Source organism: Protopterus annectens, chromosome 3.part0 (assembly GCF_019279795.1).
Source record: "Protopterus annectens isolate FY-2018-M chromosome 3.part0, PAN1.0, whole genome shotgun sequence".
Lineage (NCBI taxonomy): Eukaryota > Metazoa > Chordata > Ceratodontiformes > Protopteridae > Protopterus > Protopterus annectens.
The window spans coordinates 323,717,245-323,740,269 of NC_056731.1; positions in this window are offsets into that span (position 1 = coordinate 323,717,245).

Below are 23,025 nucleotides of genomic sequence, written 5' to 3' on the forward strand. Positions count from 1 at the left end.
TTTGACTTGATGATGTGCAGTAAATCCATCAGAGGATGCCTTATATGCCAGGCACAGATCACCTCTTACTAGAGAGAATATTGCTAGGGATTTGTGTTGGTCCATGTTGTTTGGGCCTTGTATCCTTTTAGTAAGGTATCTCTGTGGGCATTTCAGTTGATGGACATGTCTGAAAAGATACATGCCAAAGTAGGCATAATGGACTAATGAGAGCTGAGTAAAGGGGGGCAATGACATCCCTAGATCTAGACACAATGCCTTTGTTTATAAGCTGTGCAATACAGAAGGACTTTCTTACAACAAACTTCTGAATCTTGAAGTCTTGCCCTCCTGTGCCAGCAGCTTTACCATTCCCAGATGTGTCAACAGGCTTAGATTCTAATCACGCAGTTTCTTTTAGATATAATAAAAATAAAACTTCACAGGAGCTCTCACTTCCTCCATTAAGGTTTCTGCTTCAGCTATACTGGAATTATTCAAGCTGGCTCCATATCATCCTTTAACCATTTATTACCCTACTAATTGCCATTCTGATAACATAATCAGTACATTACAACGTGACTAGGATAATCAGTACATTAGTAGTGTTATAAGTTGTGCAAAGCCAGACAGACTTAAATTAGGAGTTTGTGATGAGTGGACTGTTGTGCAAACCCAGACAACAATTATAACTTTCCCAAAAGAACGTTGTTTAGTGCTAGTGGAAATGCACAATAAGCCATGGATGTTTAGATGATAAGATTAACACATTACACAAACGAAGGTGATTACTAAAATGACTCTTTTGAATACTTAGGATACATGTATCGAGCCAACAATGTGACTCTTAACCAGTTTGATGTTTAAAATTAACCCCTCTACTTTCACGGTGGTGCAGCAGTTAGCGTTGTCACCTCACAACAACAGACTCTTCGGTTTGATTCTTGGCTAGGGTGCTGTGCCTTCTATGTGGAGTCTGCATGTCCTCCCTCTGGCCATGTGGGTTTCCTTCAGATGCTCCGGTTCCCACATTCCAAAGACAAGCAGTAGGTGGATTGTACATTCTAAACTGGTTGTAGGTGCATGAGTTATGTGGCATGGATGAACTCCCACAGCTAGCTACCCAGTGGTGTGAACCTTGGCTCGAGATGATTGTCACTGTAATATGAGTGCTTTCGTCAGCTTAAAACCATCTGACTTCTTCCTGAAAGAAGTCAGATGGTTTTACACCGACAAAAGCACTCATACTAAAGTGTAGTATGTTCCTGTGAGCTGGTCTCCGTGCTTTATTATTTTTTATAAGTTTCATTTGTGTTTTGTGTTTCTGATTGTCACTGTCATAGTGACATCCCATACTTCTCAACTGTACAGATTTTTAGCAGAATGTCCAGATTTTTGCCTCATATTTTTGGTGTGTTCCTCCTAAAATCTGTACCTTTCTGGCAAACAACTGAGGATTGAAGTAATTAAATAATGACAAACATTTGAGTATAAGACGTCACATCCTTCAGAAAATTCATGCGAATTGAAAACATATTATTCTATCAACTTTCTAAGTCTGTAAGAGCAATATTTAAAATCTGTCCCTATTTGTCCCCCATCATTTTAGGCTTTGTCCAGATTTTTTGCTCTAAGAGGATCCCCACCCTATGTACAAAAGGGGTTGAGGATGGATATTACTATCTGAGACTTTGACTTCGAAGGAGGACACTGATATCTTGTAGCGCCTAGGTGGCCTAAAATATTCTACTACTGAAACTATAAGACACTTTTGGAGCAATAGGAGCACTGCTTTTCAGTAGACATCCTAGATGTATATGTGTGGAACGAAACTTATTTGCAGTAAATTCCCGTTGCATATAATAAAAAAAAATCCATAAACGTGCCCTTACCAAAAAAAAAACAATTCAATAAATGTTCCCTTTTTTTTCGATGGGGGCTGTACTAATAACCTACAACGGTCGACCACTGTTTCCCTTTCCGCTTGCAGATTGGCTTATTGGCAGCGTGAGTACAACCAATCAACGATTGGCTTCCTGGAGCGCGTAACCACCTAGCCCTCCATTTGCAATCGCTGATATGGACGTGTGTGTCTACGTTGCGTAATTATGGGCGGAGCGGTTCGGAGTTCTGTTTGTCTTACTTTGGTTTGTAAATTATAAACTTGGATGAGTAGGAATTTCTGCTTTTTTACCTTGTTTATCCTACGTAACCGTAAAGCTAACAATTATATTGAACTTATGTTGCATCGTAGACAAGTAACGGAGTGTTTGTTTTTGCACACTACCTACGATCGTAGCACACCGGTTAAATCAGGTACTGCCCAACTAAATGTTTAACGTACATGGTTTTAATGACAGTGCATCAGTGTTTTAGTGAAGAGATGTATAAGCAGTGTAATAGAAAGCGTTGAACACATGTTTAATAAATGTGTTGGCGGAAAACACTGTTGTACATGGTCTGGCATTTACAAGGAAATTGAAAGGTGACATACCAAATCAAGAAAATACAGAAGAAACTCAGAAAAACATCTAAACTTATTTTTTTAATTGGTTATATCTTGTTTAACAGGATTTCTAGCTTTAAAGTAAAGCAGTCCTGAAATAATTGTAGAAGCAAAATGCGTGCATTAAGTGTGTTGTATACATTTTTCTGTGTGGAGCAGTGGTGCATTATAGGTGTAAACATTATCATATAATTTTGAAGTCATGTAAAGTTTATTATATACCAGTGGCACGATGATGGAATTTTTATGAATAAGCAAAATGTAAGTGCTATACGTTACACTATTTACTATGATGTTTGAAGCATAGCATTAAGTCTTCCATCTCCCAAATGTGGAACAAATGGGCAAAATGTGGAACGCTTACTAGCAACTTCAACTAGAAAGATACTGTATGGTTAAAGTCTATTACTTTGTACTTATAAAAAGTTTTTTTGATGAATTAGTATGATTCAGTGTTGTAGTTTATATATAAAAAATGTGTGTGTAAGGCTAATGACCACCATGTCCTTTGTAAGCCTGGCTTTACAAACCAACCTAGTTGTGTCCCTGTGCATCTTTGGTGTTTGTTGGGAAGTGGTATGTTTGGAAGTTTCTAGAAGGTGTGTGTGTGCACGTGGGGGGTACATTAGTTTGGGCATTACTGTCTGCATCTACCTATCGGCGTCATGGGGGCCGGACCAGGGGTGAATTTCTAATTTCTCATCCATTGGTCAAGGTTATGCTTAAATAGAGTTAGGGATGGACTCTGCTTTACATGGATGGGGAGTCTAAACCAGAGCATGGGGATCTCTGGGATACACTTTGTCTTGCCAACATATCCTATTTGTCACCAGCAAAATTTAAATCCTTGGATGTAGTGGTCAGTGTCGGATCTTAAGATGCATTGTATGCCAGGCATAGATCACTTCTCTGTAACCTGCAGGAGACCGAGTATAGAGCTTTGGCTTTTAAGGTGATCAGTAGAGGACAGTGTGTTAATACCCTGTATTCTCCTGGTAAGGAACCTTTGTGGCTGTTTCAGCTGTTGCATATTTCTGGTCAGGCACATGCCAAAGGAGGCAGTATACATAATGATGGGTTTGATAAAGTGCATTATGATTTCCTTAGAGCTGGATGTCATGCCCTTACTTATAAGTTGGATGGCACAGAATGGTTTTCATACTGTCTTGGCCACATGTTGATCAGACCCCATATTACTGTCTGCATATGTTCCTTGATTCCTGACTACGAGGCCAGCTCTTAGAGGTGTCTTATCGATGGAGTGGTTAACCTGGGTTGCAGTTTTCCGGAAAGGTATTATAATGCATGAAGTTTTAATCCATTATGTTGGCACCAGTTTTTTGTCTGCGTTAGACCCTCTTGTAAGATGCTTGTGTCATTGGGGAATATATGATAGCTCTCTGTTTTGCAGTTATGTGCAAACTTGGTTATCTAAATGTCCTTGACTGTAGCCTTTATCTCTGAGAAGTAGATGCCAAGTAGGAGCGGTCTCAGCTTGGAGCCCTGAGGTAACCTGCCGGTGACTTAGTGGAGGTGGTCTTTCCAATCCTGTCTTCCTGGGTTATGTATGTGAGCCAACTGGCAACCCAGAGAGAGAGGCAGGGGTTTGTATTCATTTTGGTGAGTTTGTCAATTGTTCCTGAGTGGGGAATTGTATCGATTGCCTTAGTCAGGTCCAAGTAGGGCAGTATGCACTGTTTTCCCCTCATTCATTGCCTTGGTGACCTCAAAGAAGTTCGCCTGTTTTTATTAGGCATGATATGCGTGAATGGGCATTCCTTCATTGAAGGTTGTGCATTAGGCCCGGCAAGCCAGCATGTAAAACTCTACTGCCAATCATTAGCAGACCGGAGTTCTGCTGTGGCGACTCCTAACTGGGAAAAGCCGAAAGACACAAACAAACAAATGCTCTGAAAAAGCCAAACTGGGTTGGGTCCAGTGTCTGGGTTGACTGTGCCTTTGTAGATCACTTCCATGATTCATTCCATGGCTTTGCATATTAGACAAGTCGGACTAATAGATCCGTAGTTTCCAGGGTTGGTTGATGGTCCACGCTTGTGAAGTGGGGATAACTGTTGCAGTCCTCCATTTTCATGGTACAGAGCCGGTTTTGAGGCTATAGTTAAAGTGACTCGTGATCCTTATAGGTCATGGTTTAAGCTATTGAGAGGCATCCTGGCATATTGTTGGGGCCCACTGATGCTGTGTTTTTGGCCTTGGTGAGCACCACCAGGACCTGCTTCCTGGTAATAGTTGGAGGGGGTGTTATGCTAATAGATATTTCGTGGAGGGAGGAGGGGGAAGTAGGGGTGAAATTTGTACTTAATTTATCAGTTAGCAAATTTGATGTGTTGCTGTGATCAGTGAAGGGGGCACCGTTGATCACCATTTGGGCACACCGATGTGTGTGCTGCTTTTGAGGTTTCAGCTATAGCTGTAGAAGGCTTTGTGGTTGTGTTTAGTCTGTGGGGCTATTTTGAGCTTAAAAATGCCTTGTATGACTTAATTAGTCCTGTTAGTTTTCTGTTTAGTTTAATTAGAGAGCTCCTAACATTGTAGGAGGGAGAGTTCCTGATTTTAGTCATGACATTGACTTTTCTTGTGTACTCTGTTAAAGGTTAGGATTCCACCAGTGTGGTTTGCTTTGGGCTTCCTTGTAGGTACAACAGTCTCCATTTTCATGGCTGTATAGGGTCACTGTGAATTCTGCATAGGTTGCTGTGAACTTGGGGTTTTGAGTGGCACTGATTTTTGACAAACTATCACTTAATAGGAAATAGTTTATTTTGGAATAGTTGTTTTGGTGTTTGCTGGTGTTGCACAGTATATTTATTTCAAAGAAGACCACTTTGTGGTCTGACCTCGCGAGTGAGGAAGGGGGGGGGTGCAGTCTCTCATATTGGAGAGTGCCAGGTTTAGTATGTTTGAAACTCTGGTGTGTGTGAGCACTATTTGGTTAAGGGTGTTTGTATTAAAGTCCAAGAATTGTTCCTGTGAATGTGAGGCAGTGTATATTTCTCAGTTTATATAGGAGTAGTCTCCAATGAATAAGGTCTTTAGTTTAATGGCGAGCATCTCCAGTAGGTCTAGGTATGAGCTATGGTATTCTAGGCACATAGAGGATGACTTATAGCTTGCTAGGGTATTGTATGGGAGTTTATCCTTGTGCAAATCACCATAGACAAATTCTAGGACATTGTCCTGTGTAACCAACTTAGTTATGCTTGTTGTTAATGTAGGTTGAGACGTCTCCACCTTTTGTACTTGCCTGTACAGCTGATGGTCTAAATGTGTGGAAGGCTCTGAAGCCTTGCACTGTTGGAGTAATTTTTGTGGATTTAAACAATGTCTAAGTAATGGCACAGATGTCTGTATTCTCCAGAATGAGAAAAGCTTGTAGGGTGTGGAGTTTCTTGTTTAGGCTCTTAGCATTGAGTAGTAACACCTGTGGGTTTCTTTGGGTTTCATTTGCTATGTCAGTAGGTTTGGCATTCCTAAAAAAAAGGCTTTAACGGGATGGATAAAGTTTTGGCTAATATTCAGAAGCCTAGACGAAACTGGTGTAGACCATCCCCTGCAAATGTGTTTTGTTAACCATGTCCGCCCATGCTGAGAGGTATTGAATTCCTCTGAAAAGTCACCAGAAACTAAGCCATTTATTGAAGTCAGTCATCTTTTGTTCATACTGTGGTATCATCCTTTGTAGAATGCTGCTCAGTGCAAGGCACATACCTGCCAGAGACAGATATTCATTGAGATCAACAATGTTTCTCTTCATATAGTCCAGGGAAGTACATCTCCAATTATTATTGCTCACATGGATTATGATGGAATCTACTGGTACCTGTGGTGTAGTGACTTGAGTGCGTATGTAACTTGTTAGATCCTGGCTCCATGTAAGCAACTAACTTATCTTCTTGTTCAGTCTGTTGAGTGGGGCATCTATGTGATGTACAGTGGAGTGCCCTGTAAGAAGAGTGGTGGGTAATGTGTTTTCTTGCCTTATGGACTTGGCTATTTGTTTTAAGGATTAAATGGTTGTCTATGAACATGAGACGATTGCTACATTGTTTGTGGATGCCCATTTCTACCAGGCTGGCTATGGAGACATCTGGAAATTGCATATTCATATTGCTCATACCTGTATTTGGGTGGGTTACTGTAGGTTGTGCATTGGATTTTGAGACCCTTGTGTGGTTTGTGGGGATTGGGGGGATTGGGACTAGAGTAGAGTACGTTGTGCTAAGATTAGATAGTAGAGTTGTTTTATGTACAAATTAGCTGCTCTAAGTTTGTCTCCAAGCAGTGGCTTTGTTTTAGCCACACTAAATTTTAGGTTTCAGTTCTCTGGGAAGTTTTGTAGGTAAAATTTACATTCTCAGCATTTGCGTCTGTACAGGGCACGTCTAACCTCTATTCAGAGGCAAAAATCAACAAATTAAAAATAAAGCAGTAGCACTCTACACAAAGTGAAGTGTAAAACAGTAAAATCTATTATTTGCCAAGGATGGAGCAGGATTAACTCAGGACCCCCTCAGAGTGTCGCTGGGGTGCCAGTCAGATGGCCGCTTTGGGGAAAATAAGTAGTAGAACATTTGTAATAAGGGAGGCTTACTAAAGTGCAGTACTGATTTGCTGGGTGGGCACTTAGTGTTATGGATACATCCAGTTTAATGAGTGGGAAAGTACTCAAATATGTTACACAACAGACAGTAGTAATGAAACAGTAGAGGGGAAGGTCTTTGGCAGTCATATTACCATAAAGGGCAGAGGTCAGAGAGCCTTTTAAAGCCACAACAATGGAAGGCTGGGAAGGTTGTGAGAAACAAAATTCAAACTGGAGCTGTACTCCTGTAGCTAAGATTTCAGAAACCTTTAGCTTAATGCCTCCTTGGGAAGGAGGGGTGGGGGTGGGGTGTGACTCAAAGAACAGGGTCAGCAGGTGTATGAAACTATAAAAAAGTGCTGAAGCAGAAATCTTGAGGCAGAATTTACTATTGCTATTCCACCACAGTCTGTGGCACCACATTACTGGAATGCAATTTACCATGGATATCAGTTAAAGAAAAATCTTAGTGAAACTGTGACTTACACCATTGAACAATGAAGAATATGGACTCTTTTTGGATTCAGAAAGAGGAACGCTGCTTCTCGTAGTGAGATACATTTGTGGAGTATGCTTTTCTGCAATTTTGAAAGGTGTCCTGTTAAGACATGTGAGTGGGATGTGTATTTTTGGAGTAGACAAGTCCAATAATGTCTCATTGGGTCTGTGGAGAAGTCTTTAATGGCTGTAAGTCTGTGTGGTTATGGGCCCGAAGGGGAGAAGTTCATTTAGGCCCCTGAGGGCAAAAAATGAGATGTATCATTTGATGCAACTGTGTCCAAAGTCATTGTATAGTTAAAGGTTGTGATTATTAGAGTAAGGGAGAGAAGAAACTTGGCCATTGAGTTTAATTGTAGGATTTGAACCCAGTTAGTTTTTGTAGTGATGGGAGAACTTGTGACTTATCAGAAGGTGTAAAACGTTGCATATCCTAGGGTGGGTAGATTTTTAGAAAAGGGTGGGGTGGGTATTGTAACACAAGAAGTTGTAGGTGGGTGTGATTGAAAGGAAGTTTAGAGGAACCTCATTTGATCACTGCCATATTTAGCAGGTGTTTCTGTGTAAATAGTTTTTCCTGCTTTTGTAAAAAGATGAGAAAGTCTGCAAAAATGTTCTTGATATAGCCAATTGACAAGCGGGAAAGGTGTCTCATCTTTTTTGCTGACTGCCTGACTTTACTTCCCTTGGTGTCAGAAGGCTGTCTAAGGAGGCTTTCGCCTCTGCACTTCTCATTGGCTAGGTATTTCTGTGTGCTTAACCTCCTTATGCACCATGGGCAGAATAGTATATTGAAGCCATGGTTACCTTTGTTGAGCATTGTTTGAAACCTGTAGTGCAAACATTTATCCTTTTTTATTAAATATTTATGCTTTAACTTTTTAAAGAAAAGTAATAGTTATGGTATGTGTCGGATGAAAGACTTTATCAATGTAAAGCTTTTTTTAGACTGCTGTTTATCAAGACAGTGTAGAATGTTATTGAATCATAAATTTTTGTTTCGTATTTCTATATTGATGTACATTTAGCGAACTGATCTTGTATTTTATTTTTTTTATGTTTACAGTTAGAATTTATTATTTATTGCAAGGAAATGTTTTGGGAGCCTGTGTGGCTGTGGGGTATGCAGAAACATTTTGAGCCTGTGGGACCAGCAGTTTTATTTCTAAGTGTAATTTTGGTAATTTAACATATCACTTTATAGATGGTTTTACTGTTTTATAGCAAGTTATGATCGGTTTAATGCAGTCTGTTAAATGGTATGTTGAACAGTTAAGTACTGTTTTAAAATGTGCTGTTACTGTTGATGTGTTAATTATTGCAGGAATTGTACTAGTATGCATTCTCATTTTATTAAGGAAATTGTAGTTTCCTGGCGCAAGTAGGATTTCTAGAGTAGTTGATGTGAAGATTAGATTTGTGTAGAAAGATTGTAATGAAGCTGTATAAAAATTCATTAATATCAGTTTTTGACCATCTTTCCTGTGTGAGATCACAACAACTAGTGTACCCTAAGAATTTGTATTTTGTCTCTTCTTGGTTTGCCTGGATGTAATTGAGCCATGGTGACAGTGCAGTGGATCTTCCATTGTGCAGTATGCTGGAGATGTAGCTTTGCTTTTGATGTGGTCCCTTCTCTACTGTAGTGGCAACTGTTTTGCAGTCATTTTCACAGACCTAATGGTGCCCCAGTGGCTGTCGGGTCCTCCTCTTGACTTCTCACTAAGTAGGTGAAACATTTCAAATACATTGGCTTTCTACTTAATGAGGCAGTGTTTTTCTCTTATGTTAGTCCTGTGCTTTGAAAGATTTATTCAGAGTTGGAGCAACTATATTGCCCCAAAGGCCTCCTTGCTCCCATTTGTAAAAATAAAAATAAAATTGATTAATCTCTATTGGATGTAGATAGTCTCACTTCAGTGTATAGCAGCATTGCAAGATTCATCCTGGAAAACACCATGTGTTCCGTTCCTGTCATGGTATTAGAAATCCAAAAGATTTGGAGAAATTAAACCAGGAGAAACGGCCCGTAATGCCAATTACTGTATCATTCTGTTATAGCTTGACTGGCTGGCTAACCATAACTGACATATTTACGTATACCCAGCCCTTTTGTTTTGTGCATTTCTGTAGCCAGATGCTGTTCCTGCGTTAAACTCATTTAGTACTACTGTCCCCCCCTTGCTTTCAGTGCTTTTTTGTTTTTGTAACCTGCAGAGCTTATGTGCAATACCCACCTTGGGGAAACTACTTCTCTAAGTCTGAAAAGCGAGTTTCTTTTATGCTGTTTCATAAATAAACTTCATTGATATTAATTTGTTCACCAGGAAAGTTTGGGTAAAATACTCTGAGCACAGGACAAAAAGTTCTACAGAAAGAAAGATCATACAGAGTACTGCATAAATGTTCACAGTGCAAACATTTAATAGTACAGTATCTGATTTAGTAAATACTAAGTTAATGAAATGCTGTACAAAACATAAAAAAATTCATGATGGTAGTATACTAAATAAATTGACTAATGTAGATGCATACAGCTATGGAAGTAAACCAAAACATTGAGTAGTATTAAGTAATCCTGCAAAAAACTGTACTTTTACTTTTTTTATTTTTTTTTGTGAATGAATAGACTGAATAGGTAAAAACAGGGGTGCTAAATAGGCGTTTGAGACGTTAGGGAAAATTAATAGATGTTGTACAGTTGTTTCATTATAAAAACTGAAGGTGATTCAGTATAGTCCTTTAGGATAAACTAGCCAGGAAGGTGTTGGCAGTAACATCGACAACTATTTTTGTAGTGTAAGATAAGTGAAACTTCAAAGCTTCTTTGTTGTGCAATCTGTCTCCATGATACAAGGAGGGGTTTCCATAATTTAGAAATGTTAAGTAACAAAGATCAGATTCTTCCAGTATCCCCACACACACCTACTTCCAACCTTGCTCTGTGCATCTCTTGTACTGTTAAAATCTTGGCATTTCGTAAACCAATACATTTTAACAGTGCTATAATAAGGTGGCCGAATTCACAGCTAGTAAACCATGTAGAGTTCACCAGTGCATAGCATGGACAAATAAACTGGCTAGAGTTTCCTCCAGTCCTCTCACACATTCACAACTAGCTGCTGTTTAGGATTTGAAGATGTAAGGGTACACATTTGATGGCATTTATCAAGAGATCAAGTTCTTTCCTTTTATACTGAAATTACAATGGCTTATGTAAATATTAATGTTTTTTTGTTTGGTTGCTGTATCTTTAAATTTGGGCCAATTCATAGTTTTGCTGTCTAACCATTTTTGTGAGCTGTAGAGTTTAAAACTGATGAGACCGTATTAATTGAAGGGATATGTAATGGCTACCTTCCAATCGGTCAGTTTGATGGTGGTGTAATATATTTAATTTTTGTTATGTTTTTGCCACAATGCATTATATCAGCATTAACCTCCTTGCTTGGTGTTAAGCATGCTGTGTTCAATACCCTAAACGGAGTAAAGTGCAGTTTAAGTCGAATAAATATACTATGTTTTATGGCCTCCATTATTATAGTGTTATCCTTAAAAGTAGTCATATTTTCCTCATATTGATGCAAACATGCATTTCTTTTAAATTTATTTTGAATTACTAATTTATAAGCTTTTGAAAGTGGTTTACCTTTAGTTAATATACACAAAGTTTTGTAGAAATTCAGTGTTATGGTTAGAATCACAGTTGTAAATTTTTTTTTTTTGTAAAGTAAATAATTTGACGTGTGAGAATTGTATATTCTTTTGGTAGGTTTTGTATTGTAACCTCTTTCACTCAGGCTATGTTTGCAAGTGGTCACTCTTGATCAGTGAACTACTACGGAAAACAAAAATATAAAGGTTGTAAAAAATGCTTAGAATTGTGTGGTTGAGGTTAATTCAAGTTTATTTAGAAGTGTTCCTTGTTTAGTTTGGTTATGTATTCTATGGTACTGTCCATCGTTTTGAGTTTTGTTTAAATGCCCTGCTTGTCATAGTTTGCCTCTGCTTCGATTGTTTTGTGTGAGGAGTAAGTCAGGTGGCAGGCATTAGCTTGGCTCTTTTTTTTTTTTTTTCTTCATATTGAAGTTAAACTAAAATAGTGAGAAGTATTTCAGTAAGTGTATTTCTTGTTTTATTTAATGCAAAGTATTTTTAGTTCATACATTGGTGTATACTAGTCTAACTACCACTGGGACTTTTATAAGCCTAGCCATGCAACCCAATCCAGTTGTGTCCTTGTGTATCATGGGTGTTTCTTGGAAGTATGTTAGGAAGTCTTTAGAGGTTGTGTGCGGGTGGGGGCTGTGAAGTTATATAGTGTTTTGTGTAGCTATGCAAGTATCTGGATAGATTTATTACTAGGTTTCAGCAGCAGGGTTTGGTGTTTTTACAAGGTTTCTTATGGCATAAGAGGGTTAGTGGTCACTTCATCTATCCAGTAGTGTGCCTGCCTGATGTGTTTATGGGATGATGAGTTGAAATCCAGTCGAGTACTTTTTCATTTTGGGGAAGTTTGTTGTACCTGTATTTGGAATAGGCATCCTGAGACAATGTAGCAACTGTCTCATGTTTGGCAACCACCAACAATGTAGTTGTGCAATAATTCTGGAGGCCAAGCTCTCGCATAAGACCACCGTATTTAGCTGTCAGGGGGTTAGTATTACACAGCACCATACTAGCTAGCTATGTCAGTCAGTACAAAAGGAATACACTGATCTTATGTTGAGGACCTTATAAGTAACCTGTCTAGACCCAGACAGCACCTATCATGAAACATGGATGTAAGAATTTGTATTTTAGCTTAAAAGTCCTTAAGACAAACCTAGACACCATCCAACAACACCTTGGTCATAGTTTGACTCCATAGTGAGACACTGGTGCACCACTCACCAGACTGAGCAATGAGAGGATCACTGTCATTGTTTGGCTTATGGTGTAAGGTGTCAGTTTCTCAAGTTGGGATGCCCGAGTCAGGACATTAAATCTGAGGAGGTTTACTTTTGCTTCCACCTTTTGGAAGGCCTCTCTAACTCAGTTTTTGTGTTCTGTTTGCTATAAGAGTCTGCATATTTTGGTCTGACCATTCTTCTCCTTTATTGAACTTTTGTGGTTTATGGAGTTTCACTTTGTTCTGTCTAAATAGATTATCTTCTGGTATTTTGTCAATTGTTTGAATGTGGGTATTTCAGCTGACTATAGTTATTTTTGGCCATTGAGAGTGACATTTGTATAGTGTCTCCTGGCAGACATCTTGTTTCTTTGCATGCAGTCTTGTTTAAAAAAAGATGAGATGTGCTAGCATTGGTTTGTTCTTTCAGGCACAGTGTCTGTTGTGGCTTCAGCATCTTTGATATATGTTAGGTCTGCAAACCACTAAAATTTAAGCAGGTGCCAGTTCCACTGGCTGTAGAAAAAAACTGTTTTGTAGCTCAGACAGGGCAGAATGGTAGGTCCCCCTTTGTTTAGAATATGTGTTTGGGCATGCAGTATTGATGGAATTTGAGACTTTCCACAGAATGTTAATTTTAATAATAGCTCATAAAATAAACAACATAGAATTCCCATTCATGAGTGACGATTGTTTAACAGGAATCCTCTTCATGCCACTGATCCCAAACTTGTTTATGCCAACCTCTCAACTGCCCAAAGTTTTGCAGAATGTTCATTTTTTGCCTCAATTTTTTTTTTTTTGGTTTTCTGGCAAATCATTGAAGATTGAAGTCAAACACAATAGACATTTAAGCTTCAGACTTGATAGACTTCAGAAAAATCATGCTATTGCAAAACCTGTTCAGTCAACTTTCTGCGTTTGTAAGAATGATATTTTAAAAATTCTGCATTCTGGGCTTTATTTCTCCCATTATATATGCCTTTGTCCAGATTTCTTGTGATGAGGTTGAGAGATATGCCCCCTGAGCTTGAATACCTCTGGGTAAGTATTAGCCTACATATCGGGTAATATGCATTTTGATGTTGGTATAGATGGCATGGATGTCTTTACCCAAGGGTAATCTGATGCCTGGTTTGTAATCACTTCTTGAGATACCTTGGCTGTTGGCTCTGACTAGAATGTGTAGATGACCAGAGTTTGATTAGCAACCTGGTTACTTAGTGTGGCTGTTTTTAACTGTATGTATACAGACCCTTGCAGATGACAGCATTGCTGTCATAACTAGGAACATAGCTTTGGCTTAAGCCAGTGATGGTGGCCCTTAATAGCACTTGCATGAAGAGGTAGAAGGCTCCATGATGTGAATGTTCATGTCAGCCACCAAAGGTTGGAGTTAGGCACTTGAGCATTTCTAATTATGTATCCCTGGATGAAAATAAGGGGATGGACATGTCCATATGTGCTTTGGTGGTGGTTCTGTTTGTCTCTTGCCTTTATGCGAAAAAGTCCAAGTGGTTGAAGATGGGCAGTAGACCAATGTGAATGGGATAATGGCTAGCAGGCATGGAGAGGAAAACATAACCAAAAAAACTGTTCTTAATGCATTAGTCTTTTACGCCATTACACATGCTGTACTTGACCAAAGCATTTCTTCATTTTTGTTGGACATCCTGATGTCTTGTGCTTAGTCTTTGCACTTCACATTATCTAAATGTGTCTTGTATATCATAACCAGAGTCTTATTTCTTAGACATGGAGGAAACTGTGCTCTTGTACATTAAAGCACTAGTCCGTTAATATAACTTGGCTCATTACAGATGCCTAAAGTAAGGCTGTGTAGGTAAAATAAGGATCAGGCTTGATAACTGTTGTACTTCAGAATAAGTTGAAGGTTAGTGTCATCACTTCCAAAAACAGGTGTTTAGTTTCTTTCAAGTGTACTATGCCCTTAGCATCAACAGTATGTCTCTATTTTCCAGGTTTATACATCACAGTATTATCAAATTTCCAGTAAATCAATAGCACTCTTTGTAACAGTATACATATTTGTATATTTTAATTAATTTCTTTACCAGGTAGAGCACTGATCAATTCTGATCAGACATAAAAATGATTGTTTACAGTATGCGAACTCACAAACTGCAATAGAACAGTGCAGTGTTAGAGTAATAATTGGAATACATAGTAAATCCAGTGTATTAATTTACAGTATGTAAAAATTCTTCAAAACGTTTGAGAAATTAGAGCAAAATGAATTAGAGATGTGAAAAAGAGCAAAGGATCTTGGTGGTTGATTTAGTGGAGAAAAATTAAAATAGACTTGAAGTGTTACACTTCTCATAAGTCTGTGTTTAGCAGTTGCTTTTGTTCCCGGCTGTATTCTTGATTATTAAAGCTGCAAGTGGTTTGAGAACAATACAGATTGGGTTTTTATGATGCTTAAGCTACACTGGTAAGTTAGTTGTCCTTACGACCACAACAGTTTACATACAGCAGCAAAGCATTCGGGTTAATCCAACCCCACTGCACTTCAGAGAAATGGCTACTTAAATTATGGTATGGTTTCACTAATAGAACAACAAATGTTAATTTTTTAAGGGTGGGTGTTCCACCTGTGAGAAATAACTCACAAATTGCCTTATTGGAATTAAAACTCCCTTGTTGCTGCACATAAGAAAAAATAGCAGGTAATTCACTAATGTAGGTAGTAAGGCTTCATGGGAACTGTCTTTCATGAGGTCATGTTAGGAGTTTTCAGCTTCACGAACATTTTCAAGGAGTGGTTCTTATCAATGGAAATGTAAAAATAAATACTGTTTGCTTTAAACAGTGTAAAATTTGAAATGGTATATGATAAGTTGATTACTCCCATTACTAAGATTTTGTTTACATTTGCCGAGGAAAGTGTGATAATAGTGATATCATCTGAGGGGTGACCAGTGCATTCTGCTTGATTTAACCAAGTGCGATTTGTAATAGAAAACAGAACTTGAGTTAAGAGGATGAGTCTTTAATTTCAAGTGGGAGGCACCCATAGTTTGGGCCAAGAAATGAGTATGCATGGTCGGAGATGTCTTGCTTGGGGTGCAGGTAAGGCTTTTTAAAAGATGTTTTAAAGTGACTTTATGTGAAATTCCACATGGTTTCTAACTGTATATATATTGGTGTAAGGCACTGGATTGATATGTACACCTGCACCAACAACACACAGAATCACAAAACTACAAATATTGATGCATTCTGTGCATGTGCCAGGGATTGCCCTGGAGTGGTGGACACCATTTACAAGTGATTTAGTCCCCACACCCCTTGCTAATTATATGTACTAACTTTGAGGTCACACACAAGCCTAGGGAAAGTAAACATTCCCCTACTGGAGAATTGTTGATCCCGCACACCTGTCGTCCATCTGTGTGCATTGATCAAATATTGTCAACCAAGCAGGTGTCGGTGTAGGTGTACAGTTGATCCAGTGACCTCCAACCATATATAGTTTTTTTCCACAGCCATAGGCTTTGACAGTTTGTTTGTTCATAGTGTGTGTGTATATGTGAATTCCCCCCTGTAGTAGTAATTGTTCCTAGGCTGGAATGACTGGCACCTGTTTGCATGACATCTGGCTTGTGATGTCATGTCTAACGGTAGGATCTGCTGTGACCATAAGCTTGCTCCATTTAAATTCACAGCATCATTTAACATTTTCCAGGTTGTTATTTGCAATAGCATCGCAACAGTGGGCAAATACATGTGAACTTTGAAAGATCTTGAAGGTTCTTGGGAGTATTTCATAAAGCCATCTTATCTTAGGACACTCCATATGCACCACAGTCTAGATTCTGTAATGACCGAGTTTTGTTCTGTGCTTTTTGAGGGTATGTTCCATTTTACTCTTTTTGATGGCCTTTTTTGTTTCTCCAATGTGTGTCTTCTTTTGGCTTTTCCCGGTTAGGGGTCGCCACAGCGGAACTCCGGTCCGCTAATGATTGGTAGTAGATTTTTATGTGCTGGCTTGCCAGACCTAATGCACAACCTTCAACGAAGGAACGCCCATTCACACATATCGACACACAGAAGACGCTCTAACTGAGAATCGAACGTGCAACGTCTAACTGTGAGGTGACAATGCTGTCATAGGCAATTTTACATTTATATAAATTAAACCCCATTGATACCACTTTAGTTGCAAACATTGTACATCAGACACCACTGAAACAACTGTAACTGCAAACATTATACATCACTTAATGCCTATTCAGGCATTGTCAGTTATGCATTATATGGCTCATTCAAATCCTGCCTCTTAAACCTTGTTCTTTCTCTGCATATATTGTTCCCTCAGTTGCCATTTTTTTCTATGTAGTTTCCTCCGTCCCTTTTCTAAAGATCCTAATTCCAGTTTTATCTCTGTTACTATATTCACTACTTCTAGTACAGTTGGTTTCGACTTTGATTTTCATTGTCTAGTAATTGCTTTTTTGACAGCTGCCATAATTGGACTCAGCAAGGCTTTGCTATGTCTAAGTAGTTCTGATTCTGTATCACAGGTTCATAGGTGTGTACTAGGTGAATGGCCCTGGAGCCTTTACAAGCCTAGCCCATAGGATTACCCTGGCATCATGCCACCCGACCTTAGTTCTCAGTGCCTCAGTCGAGCAGAGCCACTGGAGTGATCCTCTGGGTGAATTTTCTATTTCCCATCCACTCATCAAGATTTCTCTTGGAGGGCCAGTGAGGTGCTCTGCTTGACATGTATGGGTAGTCTGTGCCATAGCATGGGCAGTCTCTGTGTTATGAACCTGTCCCTCCAGCATGTTCTGTTGATTGTGGTACTGAGGTTGAGGTCTCTGGAGCGTGTGGTGCAGAGGGATTGGGATTTCTTTTAGATGTAGCATTTCTAACAGAGCTGGGTCAGACATGGCTTTGTAAGTCAGAGATCGCCTCTAAGTAGGCGATATGAGACCGAGAATAGTTGGAGTTTTTTGAGTCTGTCCATATAGGACAAGTATTTAAGGCCTAGGATCCTCTTTGTGAGGTACTTTTGCAGCCTCTCCAGTTGTTGCAGGTGTCTAGTAAGTTGCATGCCAAATAGGGCATTGTACTCAGATTGTCCTAATGAGGGAAGAGTAGAGGGAGACGACTACCTCTTTCTTCCTGGATGCAAAACCCTTAGTAATGAGATGTGCCACATAGAAGGACTTTCTGACCACAGTGGTAATGTGGTGCTCAAAAGAGAGGTTGCTGTGTTCCCAGATCTCTTACAACTCCTCCTGTGTTCAGTGGACTACCATTGATGTAATTCATGGGAACCGGGTTTTTCCCAAAGGGTATGATGACACATTTTTTGGCATTCAGCTTAAGGCCATGGTTCTGACAGCAGTTGTTGGTCTCAGTGAGGCCTTTCTGTAGGATGTCAACATTGCTTGGAGAGTTAATAGCTCCCAACTTGCAATAGTCTGCGAACATTGTCAGCCAGCGACCCTTCGTGTTGACCTGGACTTCAGAGAAGTAACCGGAGGGGACCCAGGACCGAACCCTGTGGGACTCCACTCGTGACTAGTCATCAGTCTGACCTGGAGTCAGCTACTTTCACACTGTGGGTTTTGTCTGTGAGCCAGTTTGCAACCCACCTAGTGATATAGGGGTTTATGCCTAGCTTAGTGAGTTTTTTTGATTCCTGAGTGGGGAATGGTATTAAAGGCCTTGGCCAGGTCAAGGTAGGCTGTATCAACCACTTTGCCTTCATCCACAGCTCTGGTGACTTGACTCAAAGATGTCGACCAAGTTGAACTTGCATGATCTACCCTTCGCAAAACCAATCTGTGTGAGATCCAATGTTTGGAGATTCCCTATATCCTTGTTTATTAGGTCCATGATGATGTGTTCCATACCTTTGCATATCAGACTTGTCAGGCTAATGGGGTGATAGTTCCCAGGGTCTGTAGTCACTCCTCCTTTGTGGAGAGGGATGACTGTAGCAGTGCGCCATTTGGTAGGGGGACAGCCTGAGGTGAAGCTGTGATTGAACAGGTCACACAGGTGAGGTTCCAGTTCACTCTGTAGTTCATGTAGAGCACAGCCAGGGATATTGTCAGGTCCCATAGAAGCTGTATTCTTGGCCTTGGGCAGTGCTGTTTTAACCCGTGCAGCAGTAATACTGGGTGCCTGGCAATCTACTGGTATTGTGATTGGTCCTCTGGGGGGGTAATTTGGCACTGAATCTGTCAGCCAGTATACTGGCAATATCTGTTGGCTCTGTATAGGAGGTACCATTGTGCAGTAGCGCAGAGCAAATCTGGGTATTGCCGTGGAGATTCCTTACATAACTATAGAAGGCCTTGTGATTGTCTTTACTGTCTGCTACAATTCTGTTTTCTTAGCTAGCTTTGGAGGATTTGATGAGGGATTTCAACTTTTTGTTCAGGATAAGGGAGTTTTTTCAGTCTTAGGACTTCACCTTATTGTGCATCAGTTTCCTCCTGTTGTAGAGTTTGTTTATGGTAGTGGACCACCAGATTGGCTTCCTTTTTTTTGGGGGGGGGGCGTCTTGGTTCTATTAGGTATGGCGAGATCCATGCATTTTGTGTTTGTACAGTGCATTGGTGTATGATTCGGCGGTCATGCAACTATTCTCCATTTGCATGTGTGCCGTGAAGTTAGCCACCTCTCTTTTTAGGAATCCAAATTTAGCTTTGGAGAAGTTTTTCATGATGGTTTCCTTAGCGGGGTGTGGGAGGGATGTGGATATCCAAGGTGATTAGTTTTGTGGTCTGATCTAACCAGGGAGGAGTTGACTATTGGTGTAGAGCAGCGGTCACCTATGTTGGTAATGACCAGGTGAAGGATCTTGATGGAGGTAAGAACGAGCTGGTCCAGGGCATTGGAATTGAATTCCAGGAAACGTTAGGCAAGTGTACTGGTACATGATAGCTTTCCCAGTTAATGGAGGTGTAGTTGAAGTCGCCCAGTATGAGGGTGTTGGGTTGAACCCTAATGTTCTCCTGGGTGTTTAGGAATGTGCAGTGGGAGTCTTGAGACATAGTTTGGGACCTGTAACAGGCTACGACCTGAATTGCTGTCTTACCCAATGTTGGGTGCACCTGAAGTATCTCAGATGCATTATGTTGGGCTAACAGTCTGGAGGTGTGCACATCCTTTGAGTATGGAAACACCACCGCCTTTGGAGCTTTGGTGCAAGTTCTGGAGCCGAACGGTGTGGAATGAGTTGTAGCCTGGTAGTGCAGGGGTCTTTCTGCTGCCTTGAACCAGGTCTCTGTTATGGCACAGATGTCAATGTTCTCTATTTTAAGGAGTGCTTCGAGCACATGCATGTTTAGACTTCTAGCGTTGGGCAGCATGACCCTCAGATTGCATTTGTTTGTAGCTGTTACGGTGGTAATTTTGGTCTTTGGAACACTGCCTAAAAAGGCACTATAGGAGTGGCAAGAGCCTTGGCCAGTATCCAGAAGCCCAGGGGTGACAGACACAGGCCATCTCTGCAAAGCATTGAGGTCTGTCAATCATATAATCCCAAGCAGACAGATACTGGATCCCCTTAGAATTGCCAATTGTTGAAATCCATCATTTTCTGCTTGTACTGTGGTATCATTCTGGGTGATGGTAGGATACTGCTCAGGACTAGGGTCATACCCGCCTGGGCTACATAATCAGAGCGCTCCTCCATGTCTCTGCTCACGTAGTCCAGGGAGGTACGTCTCGGGTCATTCACGCCCAGATTTACAATGATGGAGTCATATTTGTACTTGAGGGACCCGAATGCATGCATTGTGTGGGATCCTGGCACCTGACGGGCAGCTGACTGTTATATTCAACCTAGTGAGTGGGACATCAGTGTGTCTCACTATTGAGTCACCTATGACTAGTGTGTTGGGCATGTTGTTTTGCCTTGGGGGCTTTGGTTGAGTGGCACACTGTTTAGGAGAGTTGTCTGTCTTGTGATTAGTGTTGTGTTGTGGTGGTCGAGTGCATTTATGCCTTAGAGGTCTCTGCTGTTTGGGTAGGTTATTATTGAGAGCCTCCACAAAGGTGGGTGTGTGGTTTGTGTTTTTATGTCTGTGTGTGTTTTTATGTCTGTGTGTGTTCTGGAGGGCTATGTGTTCCATGTGGTGTGGTGCAAGTGTTGACCTTCTCCTCTTGACCAGCTATTCCGGTCTTGGCTGAGTGCATGGCTTCCAGTTTGGATATATGTGCATCTCTCACAAGTCTGAGTGTTTGGAGGTAAGAGGAGAGGGTTGTCAGTGTATGTGAGGCAGTTGCTACATTGCCTCAGGATGCCCAATTTCACCAGGTTGATAGGAGAAAGCACAGGGAACTGACCTTTTAGACATGCCTGCAGGGGTGGGCATTATTAAGTACTGGAGCTGTTTCCTTGTAGAATGTTTAGTGCTGGTAGCACTTTTGTGTGCTAGTAGCATTTTTGTGTGCTATAGTAATTGCTACAAGAAGTCTGGTAAAGTGCTAGACTAATAAGCTAGGAAAAAATGCAGGACAGGAGGGAATTAGCAGATCTAAGGGAAAAAATGAACAGCAGACTGACTGGCACCGCTTAGAAGCTTACAAACAGTCCTTGATGCAGCAAATCTGTGTTGGGCCTAGATTAGTTACAGGAAAGGTGGGAAATGAGTGCAAATGTGGCTTGTAAGCCAAAACGTTGAAATAGATGGAAAAAAACTGCCCAAACAGCCAATAAACTACAATTTCTGGGCCAGAAACCACTCCTCTTGTGGTAGATGGGCTACCTAGTGCTTACCACTCCCACTGACAAGCTAGAAGGTTTCCTTCCAAAACAGAAAGGCTTGGGGGGGGGGGCTCAGAAGCTTACAAACAGTCCTGGATACAGCAAATCTGTATTTGGACTAGACTAGTTACAGGAAAGGTGGGAAGCAAGCGCAAATGTGGGCTTTTAAACCAGAAAGATGGAAAAAAACTGCCCAAACAGCCAATAAACTACAATTTCTGGGCCAGAAACCACTCCTCTTGTGGTGGATAGGCTACCTAGTTAACACTCCCACTGATGAGCTAGAAGGCTTCCCTCCAACATAGAAAGGCTTGGGAGGCTCAGACGTTTACAAACAGTCCAGGATACAGCAAATCCTATATCTGCACCAGACTAGTTTCAGGAAAGGCAAGAAACGAGCTTAGATTTTTTTTTTTTTTTTTTAACAGAAAAGCAGCTAAAAACAGTTCAAGTGCAGTGCATGCTAGCACACTATCATCTGAGAAGCACACTCCACTCAGTCAGAACATGAGATTTTAGCCAAGTTTTTTTTTTTTTTTTTTTTTTTTCCTATAGCTCAAAAAAAAATCTTCCCAGTCAATCCAATTTGCTCACCCAGCATCTCCGTCAGAGCAGTTTGCAGGGAATCCCTAAAGTTGGCCAGCTCATTACACTCTCCCAAAAAGTATGTTCCTAGTACCTCTTTCTTGCCCATCACACCTTCAACATTTGCTATCCACCTGAATAAACATTCCTTGGAGTCTACTTGGGGGTAGAAGACAAAGATCCTAAATGTTCTTCTAGATTTTATTGCATGTTTGGGAAATGTACATACATCCCCTCCATTGTCTCCTTGTGAATTGCTTATCCAATCTGTCTTCCCAGTCCTTTCTAAGCTCCTCTTATTTTTATAATTATTATGCAATATTTTGTATGCTCTACTGATTCCTTTTTTTAATGGCAGTTTCTGTTCTAGATTCTGTTTAAAAACTGTACCAGCGATGGTCTTTCATTTAGGACCCTCCTATTTCTTTCTCTTTGCCTATACTCTGATGTCAATCCTTGCTAGGGAAGGAAATCTCTCTAACCTCAGTCCAATAAGTTCTTGGCCTATAACCTGCAGTCCGATAAGTTGTTGGCTTTTTCTCATTCTGTTACCTTTCCAGTTATTTGCTCCCAATACCTTGGTTCCTTTGCCAGTTTTCTCCAATAAATGATGGCTCCCTCTTTCCTATTATCTGTATCCCTAACCACAGTCATCCCTATTGGCAGAATCTCTCTGCTCCATTCTCATGCTGGTTTAGGTGCTAGAATACTCCCTGCTATTTTATGAATATAATACTGTGTATGATTTCTGTTCTCCTTGAGAGTCTGCATCCAGAATCCCATTGTCTCATTTATTGAACCCCCCCCCCCCGTATCATCATAATTCCTTTCCACTTTATTCAGTTTTCTGCTTGTGTTATGTATAAGAGCCTTAACAGTGCTCTAAAGTACCCCTTCAAATTGGGTAATCCTAGTCCACCTTGTTCTATTGGAAGAATTGGCTTATCCCATGTAACCTTTGCTGTCTTCCCTTCCCAGATGAAATCCTTCAACTCTTTAATTGATATCCACAGCTTCTCCTTTGATAAAAATATGCCAGATCTGTGTATAAGACTAAAGGGACTAAACACTTTTTAATTGCTTGTATCTTGGTATCCATATCCATATAACAAAGCTTCCAGTTTCTCAATGTTTGTTTTATCTTCTGTTTAGTCTCTTTCCACATATCCTTGGCTGCCACAATACAGTAATTTCTAATTCAT